Source organism: Gigantopelta aegis, chromosome 4, assembly GCF_016097555.1.
Source record: "Gigantopelta aegis isolate Gae_Host chromosome 4, Gae_host_genome, whole genome shotgun sequence".
Lineage (NCBI taxonomy): Eukaryota > Metazoa > Mollusca > Gastropoda > Neomphalida > Peltospiridae > Gigantopelta > Gigantopelta aegis.
This window is the reverse complement of record NC_054702.1, coordinates 33703675-33711155: the sequence shown is the minus strand read 5'-3', so window position 1 is coordinate 33711155 and position 7481 is coordinate 33703675. Positions and strand designations below refer to the sequence as shown.

At 37.3% G+C, this 7481-nt stretch overlaps 1 long non-coding RNA gene across 1 annotated transcript; it reads right to left on the bottom strand.

Moving 5' to 3' along the window:
• Nucleotides 1-625: 625 nt before the first annotated feature.
• Nucleotides 626-2572, bottom strand: LOC121370933. Its single transcript, XR_005957749.1, has 2 exons — nucleotides 2302-2572; nucleotides 626-739 (listed from the first exon to the last, which is right to left on the bottom strand). It is a non-coding gene; the product is annotated as an uncharacterized LOC121370933 (long non-coding RNA).
• Between the last annotated feature and the right edge of the window lie 4909 nt (nucleotides 2573-7481).

The window sequence follows — 7481 nt, the reverse complement described above, 5'->3', positions numbered from 1 at the left end:
GATGGCATACACTCATATCAGGTGTTCGCGAAAGATGAGCATATCCTGCCTCACCGGTGGCACCTGTCATGAGTACTGCCACCGCGGCTGTTAAGTGCGATACTTCATCTAAAACGAAATACATTTATATGCAAGATTTTATCCCTTTTGCACTTGCTTTTGAGAATATATAACCTATAAAATAATAACTCATAAGTTAAACGGTATCTGTTAATTAGTTACATCCCGGTTGTTCTAGAAATAATCACCATGTGCATGCGGGGTTGTCAAACTCGTGCCGTCTGGTGCGGTATGTCAACGTAAAATAAATACAAAACGCTAATTGATACTACTGTACCCATACAATATATATATATGAATGGTGCACATTTTAAGTATTTTGGTCTGGGATCGATCCCCGTCGTGGGCCCATTTCTCGTTCCAGCCAGTGCACCACGTTTGGTATATCGAAGGCCGTGATATGTGCTATTCTGTCTATGGGATGGTGCATATAAGAGATCCCTTGCTACTAATGGAAAAATGTAGCGGGTTATTTTAAGTATTTGTACAATTATAACAACAAAATGTAATGCAATTATTATTTTTTATTTCATGGAAAGAAGGCAGTGTTTTTTCATTTCAGGGTGGGGTTTTTTTTTTTTTTTTTTTTTTTTTGGAAAGGAGGTAGTGTATTTAAAACCTCATCTGTATCGTGGACGAAGACAGCTTTTCAGTAATGAACAGAGTTGTTCAAATATCTCTGAAATGCAAACACATAATCATAGTTATTTACATTTACTCGTAGACATTGCATGGGATTTTTTAAATGGCATTACTTTAATTAGCCCGAGTACTCTGACGGTAAGACAGCTAGATGGACATTTGGACAGTTATCAACACTCTCTTACCGTCAATTAGAGTGAGAATCTTTGACTACCGTTTGGTAGACAGCGATTGCGCAGAATTTATATAGATTGGTTTCTGACGGTAAGAGAGTATTGATTAAACTGTCCAAATGTCCGTCTAGCTGTCTTACCGTCAGAGTACTCGGACTATACTTGTGTTGGACTTTTCGCTTTTTTAATAATAAAGAAACAAAATATGGTTGGCATTAAGTTTTAAAATAACAAATTATTAGGCAATGTAAAATATGTTAAAGTTTGTTTTTGTTTAACGACACCACTAGTGCACGTTGATTTATTAATCATCGGCTATTGGATGTCAAACATTTTGTAATTTTTTTACGCATTGCTTTAGAAAGGAAACCCGTTACATTTTTCTATTAGTAGCAAGGGATTTTTTATATACACCATCCCACAGACAGAATAAAACATACCACGGCCTTTGATATACCAGTCGTGGTGTGCTGGCAAGAACGATAAATAACCCGTTGGGCCCACCGACGGGAATCGATCCTAGACCGACCGCGCATCAGGCATGCGCTTTACCACTGGGTTACGTCCCGCCTATTGATGCTCTTTGTTTTACCATTAAAGTATATATTACTTACATTGCCTTGCTTAAATTATCGTCTTTAGAATAACCAATGTTTGGCTATTTGTAGTAACTCCAAATTATTTCTAGATGTAACCCGTCATTCGCATATAAATGTTTTGATAGGGTGTGGTGGACACTGCCCCCGCCCCCGAAAAAAAGACCGCCATGTAGATAGCCAGCCATGTATGTATGTATGTATGTATGTATGTATGTATGTATATATAGCCCCGGCTGTGTATATAGACATTTCTATGTAAAGCGATAAGATGGCTGCGTCCATTGTAGTTGTATTTATAGAATTCTTTTTTTACTTCTTTTTTTATGCAATATTTAGCATGAAGTTTGTACGTTAGTTGACTGGAGGTGAGCGCGACCAGAAAGCGTATTATATTTTAGATATCATAAGGAGGTCGAGTTTTATCATATCAAAAGTTTAACACCCTAGACTCGACCTGATAGACCTAAAATACGATATGTACCAATTTGCAATCGAACAAAAGTTCTACCAACAATATCTCTGTAATATTTATCATTATTTCAGGCATGAGTAAAACATTGTACGACCCTTCCTTTCATATCCCGGTTTCCATTTAAACAAAATTCTGTAATTACAAAATATGAAATAATTTGGCGTTTATAGATACGAAACAGTCGATCAGGGCCTATAATACTAATATTTAATAAAATTAATATCTTAATATGAACAGTTTCAAAAACTTGACTATAATCTCGGGCATGCATCATAATAGTCTATATTCAATTTTGATCATTTATTTTCATTTAAATTATTATTCATTTAAAAAACGTTGTTAAATTTATACTAACTTTCAACAAATCCAGATGATTTGTAATCTAGGCGTCTCTCTTGCCATCAAATGACTCTCGCGATGATATCGAGGAATCGATTGATTCTGGCGACGAATTGGATGAGCGTTTCTTGTCGCTACCGAATGATTCTGGCGACGAATCGGATGAGCGTTTCTTGTCGCTACCGAATGATTCTGGTGACGAATCGGACGAGCGTTTCTTGTCGCTACCGAATGATTCTGGCGACGAATCGGATGAGCGTTTCTGGTCAATATCGAGTGATTCTGGAGACGAATCGGATGAACGTTTCTGGTCGATATCGAGTGATTCTGGTGACGAATCGGATGAGCGTTTCTTGTCGCTACCGAATGATTCTGGCGACGAATCGGATGAGCGTTTCTTGTCGCTACCGAATGATTCTGGCGACGAATCGGATGAGCGTTTCTGGTCAATATCGATTGATTCTGGCGATGAATCGGATGAACGTTTCTGGTCGATATCGAATGATTCTGGCGACGAATCGGATGAGCGTTTCTTGTCGCTACCGAATGATTCTGGCGACGAATCGGATGAGCGTTTCTGGTCGATATCGAGTGATTCTGGCGACGAATCGGATGAACGTTTCTGGTCGATATCGAGTGATTCTGGCGACGAATCGGATGAGCGTTTCTTGTCGCTACCGAATGATTCTGGCGACGAATCGGATGAGCGTTTCTTGTCGATATCGAGTGATTCTGGCGACGAATCGGATGAACGTTTCTGGTCGATATCGAGTGATTCTGGCGACGAATCGGATGAGCGTTTCTTGTCGCTACCGAATGATTCTGGCGACGAATCGGATGAGCGTTTCTTGTCGCTACCGAATGATTCTGGCGACGAATTGGATGAGCGTTTCTGGTCGATATCGATTGATTCAGCCGACGATACTGGTAAATCGAATGATGGTAATGCTTGTGGTTTTCCTACTGCATGACCAATAATGGCCATTGCTAAAAAGACCAGCAAAAGTTTCATGTTTGTTTGTTCGTTAGAAGTAATGTAGTAACGAGTCATGCGCGCGTCTTTCTTTTATACGCAGGACTCAGTTGAGTCTTCCAATGGAAAAATACAGACATTATTTACATATTTATTGATTTTCTGATCAAATCAACACTTACTCAGCAGGTGCAAAATTTGATTGCTAATTTAAATAATACATCTGTGAACTGTTAATAGCAATTTCATTTAGGCCTACAGTCACGGCAGTTGATAACCGTTTATACATTGTTTATCTATTTATTTATGTTATGTTATGTAATGTTATGCTATGTTATGCTATGTTATTATGTTTTTTATTTTATTTTATTTTAATTCTTTAATTCTTTATTTATTTTAATATTTATTCATTTAATGTTCATTTAAGACATAATAGGATGCTATTTGGGGCTGATGATAATCCCCCCCCCACCACCACCACCACCACCACCACCACCACCACCGACACACACACACACACACACACACACACTTTTCCCTACAAGTACATTTTCACTACCTAGTTTTAAAATTGTAACAGACAGAACAACAACAAAACCCGACTTATTTCAAATGTCACAGAGGATTTAAGGATTTGGCACAAATACGGTAGTATGTAATCCTCAGCTTCTTCTAACCTCTCGAATAACTCGTGGTATTTACTTTAATAGACATGTACAAAAAAAGAAGAAAAAAAAAGAAAAAAGGGAGAAGCAATTTATAGTTTGACCACAAAATATTTGAATTAGCCATAATCAAACATTTTGCTGTTAAAACAAATAAAGTTTGTTTTATATAACGACACCACTAGAGCACTTTGATTTATTAATCATCGGCTATTGAATATTAACTATTTGGTAATTTTGACATATAGTCTTTGAGGAGAAAGCTGCTTCATTTTTCCAATTTTATATGCACCTTTGATATACCAGTACTGGTGCACCCGCAAGAACGAGAAATAGCCCACTGACGGGGATCGATCCTAGATCGACCGCGCACCAAGCAAGCGCTTTACCACTGGGTTACGTCCCGCCCTATAACCCACAAAGATCAAAAGAGAAAAAAGAAAGAAAGAAAGAAATGTTTTATTTAACGACGCACTCAACACATTTTATTTACGGTTATATGGCGTCAGACATATGGTTAAGGACCACACAGATATATAGAGAGGAAACCCGCTGTCGCCACTACATGGGCTACTCTTTCCGATTAGCAGCAAGGGATCTTTTATTTGCGCTTCCCACAGGCAGGATAGCACAAACCATGGCCTTTGTTGAACCAGTTATGGATCACTGGTCGGTGCAACCATATGTCTGACACCTACCCATTAAGCCTTGCGGAGCACTCACTCAGGGTTTGGAGTCGGTTGGATTAAAAATCTCATGCCTCGACTGGGATCCGAACCCGGTACCTACCAGCCTGTAGACCGATGGCCTAACCACGACGCCACCGAGGCCGGTCAAAAGAGAAAACGTTAGAGACATTTCTGCAGTTTATAACAATTTATTAAACTGGATTAAATACTGAGAACGAAACTTGTCTTAGTAAGTTACTAAAGTTTTGATAAGCTAAGTACAAACTTACTCCCCCCAAAAGAATGAATGAAAGAAAGAAATGTTTTATTTAACGACACATTCAACACATTTTATTTCTGGTTATATGGCGTCAGACATGTGGTTAAGGACCACACAGATATTGCAGGGCGACCAGCTTTCCGGAATTTTTAACCCATATCCGGAATTCCGGAATTAATGCCAAATATCCGGAATTTTTTCCAAATTTTGAATATTAACGCCAAAAGTATAAAAAGGGGAAAATTGGGGTTAAATTTTTTTGGCTGCGCCCTTAAAGAAAAATATCAACATTCCTAACCTATATAAATTATTAATATAATATATTTTCGGCGCAAATTTAGATGGGCTGGTCTAAAATTAATAATAATTCTTAAACAATATTCATTAAGCCCATGGGAGGTTAAGAGGAAAGGGGCTGCCAATCATATTTTAAACATTGGTGTGACCAGGTGAGGGTCGGCAGGGCGACCAATTTTCCGGAATTTTCCGAAAAATCCGGAATTTTTAACCCATATCCGAAATTCCGGAATTAATGCCAAATATCCGAAAAAAATTCCAAATTCGCTATCATTTTTTTTTTTAAAGCAACCATTTCTGAATATATTTTTAATTTTCTATATTTTTAAATCCCGAGTTTATTAAACAGAGTTTATTATTCTTCATTCTCCATTGCAACCTGAACTTGGTATTATCGACTGTTTCGTGCTATTACTAAGACGTTTGTTTATTGGCTGTATTTGTCAACAGCCGTCCAAAATACTATTTGCCAACCAGTAATCTGTGACACATTCATGACATTAATATTAATTTATTAATATACCTACCGATTATGTTTTATTCAAGTAAGTTAAACTATAAAAAATGTAATTTTTACAAACCATTGTTAGATTTTACCGCGAAAAGCGCTACTCTAATAGTAATGTAAGCGTAATGCAGAACGATAGCCAGTCTATGGGTACCAGACGTTTCGTCCCCGATTCAGTTAACCTCAAATTAGTTCGACCCCACTGAAGAAATAGTGCAAATGTGGCAATGTACCTACATAAAAATAACACGTCCCAAGTTTGTCACTTTATTACTAATCTTTAGACCATGTGGGAGTGAAACTGTACTACACTATTTGCTAATAAAGTGGGGCTTTTAGGGGTTTTTTTGGTGATGATTTTTGATGTTTGGTCTGTGTGTGTGTGTGTGTGTGTGTGTGTGTGTGCGTGCGCGCGCGTGCGCGTGTGTGTGTTAATGCTGTTAATTGCTGTACTAGGTATAGTAACTTTATTTACACTGATGAATATATTTAGCATGTTTTACTAGATAAGCTATAAAGTAGGGCTATGCTTAAAAATGAAGTAGAAAAATTGTGCCACTTATGTGGATTGATTTATACTTTTATTATTGAATACATAACATTCCAATAAATAATACAATTTTTTTTTATTTTTATGTATTTCTTTGGTTGTTGTTATTTTTTAAATATGTCAAATATGGCGCTGTTTAAATTATTTTTTATATTTTTGAAAATGGCGTTTTCGCATGCTTTAAACTATTGCTTTGAAAGGGGCGTTCGCGCGCTTAAAAATGAAAATACCAGAAAATTCCAGGAAAATATTTCCATTAGATTGGTCGTCCTGATATTGAGAGAGGAAACCCGCTGTCGCCACTTCATGGGCTTCTCTTTTCGATTAGCAGCACAGGATCTTTCATATGCACTATCCCACAGACAGGGTAGTACATACCACGGCCTTTGATAAACCAGTCGTGGTGCACTGGCTGGAACGAGAAATAGACCAATGGGCCCACTGACGGGGATCGATCCCACCCGACCGCGCATCGAGCGAGCGCTGTACCACTAGGCTACGTCCCGCCCCAGGAATTAATAAATGATTGAATGTTTAACGACACCCCAGCACAAAAATACACATCGGCTATTGGGTGTCACAAAAGGTAAGTATATGAAAATATTATTTATAATATAGCCACCATTTTTATTTCTTTGTCAGTGTACACAAAACAGTGACATCACTATTTAATGTGTGGTACACACTCAAGATGCTAACAGTCGAGTTTTCGTTTCTGCGGAATTGCCGATTTCATAAGATTTATTTTGTATCTGTATTACCATGTTGTTATCGTGTTAATCATGTTTCAAGGAAAGGAAAATAGAGACTACATCACCAACTTGTGACTTCTGTTCCTTCATTTACATTCGTCAGAAAATGAGAAAAGAAGAACAATTACTCTGTGTTAGAGTAATAAGACGGATATCTGATCGTACTGAGTGCGGGTCTTATTCACCCCCGGTTAGGATACAGCTTAACACATTAAAATTATTATATTCTCGAGTTAATTATGTAAATATTATGCGATGGGACCATTAATTTGAATTTATTTATCACAAATAAATGTGACGATAAAAAAAGGCATCCGCAATATTAACATTGCAACTTAAAGGGACATATTCTAGTTTTTAAACACTAAGGCACATTTTTTACTATTATAGCCGTTTTTGATAACTTAAGTCATACTTTACTTAGATTTTATTGTTTAGATTATTAATTTCCGTACATTCGAAGTGTCTTTGGTCATCCTGGTGTTTTTAATATCATAAAATGC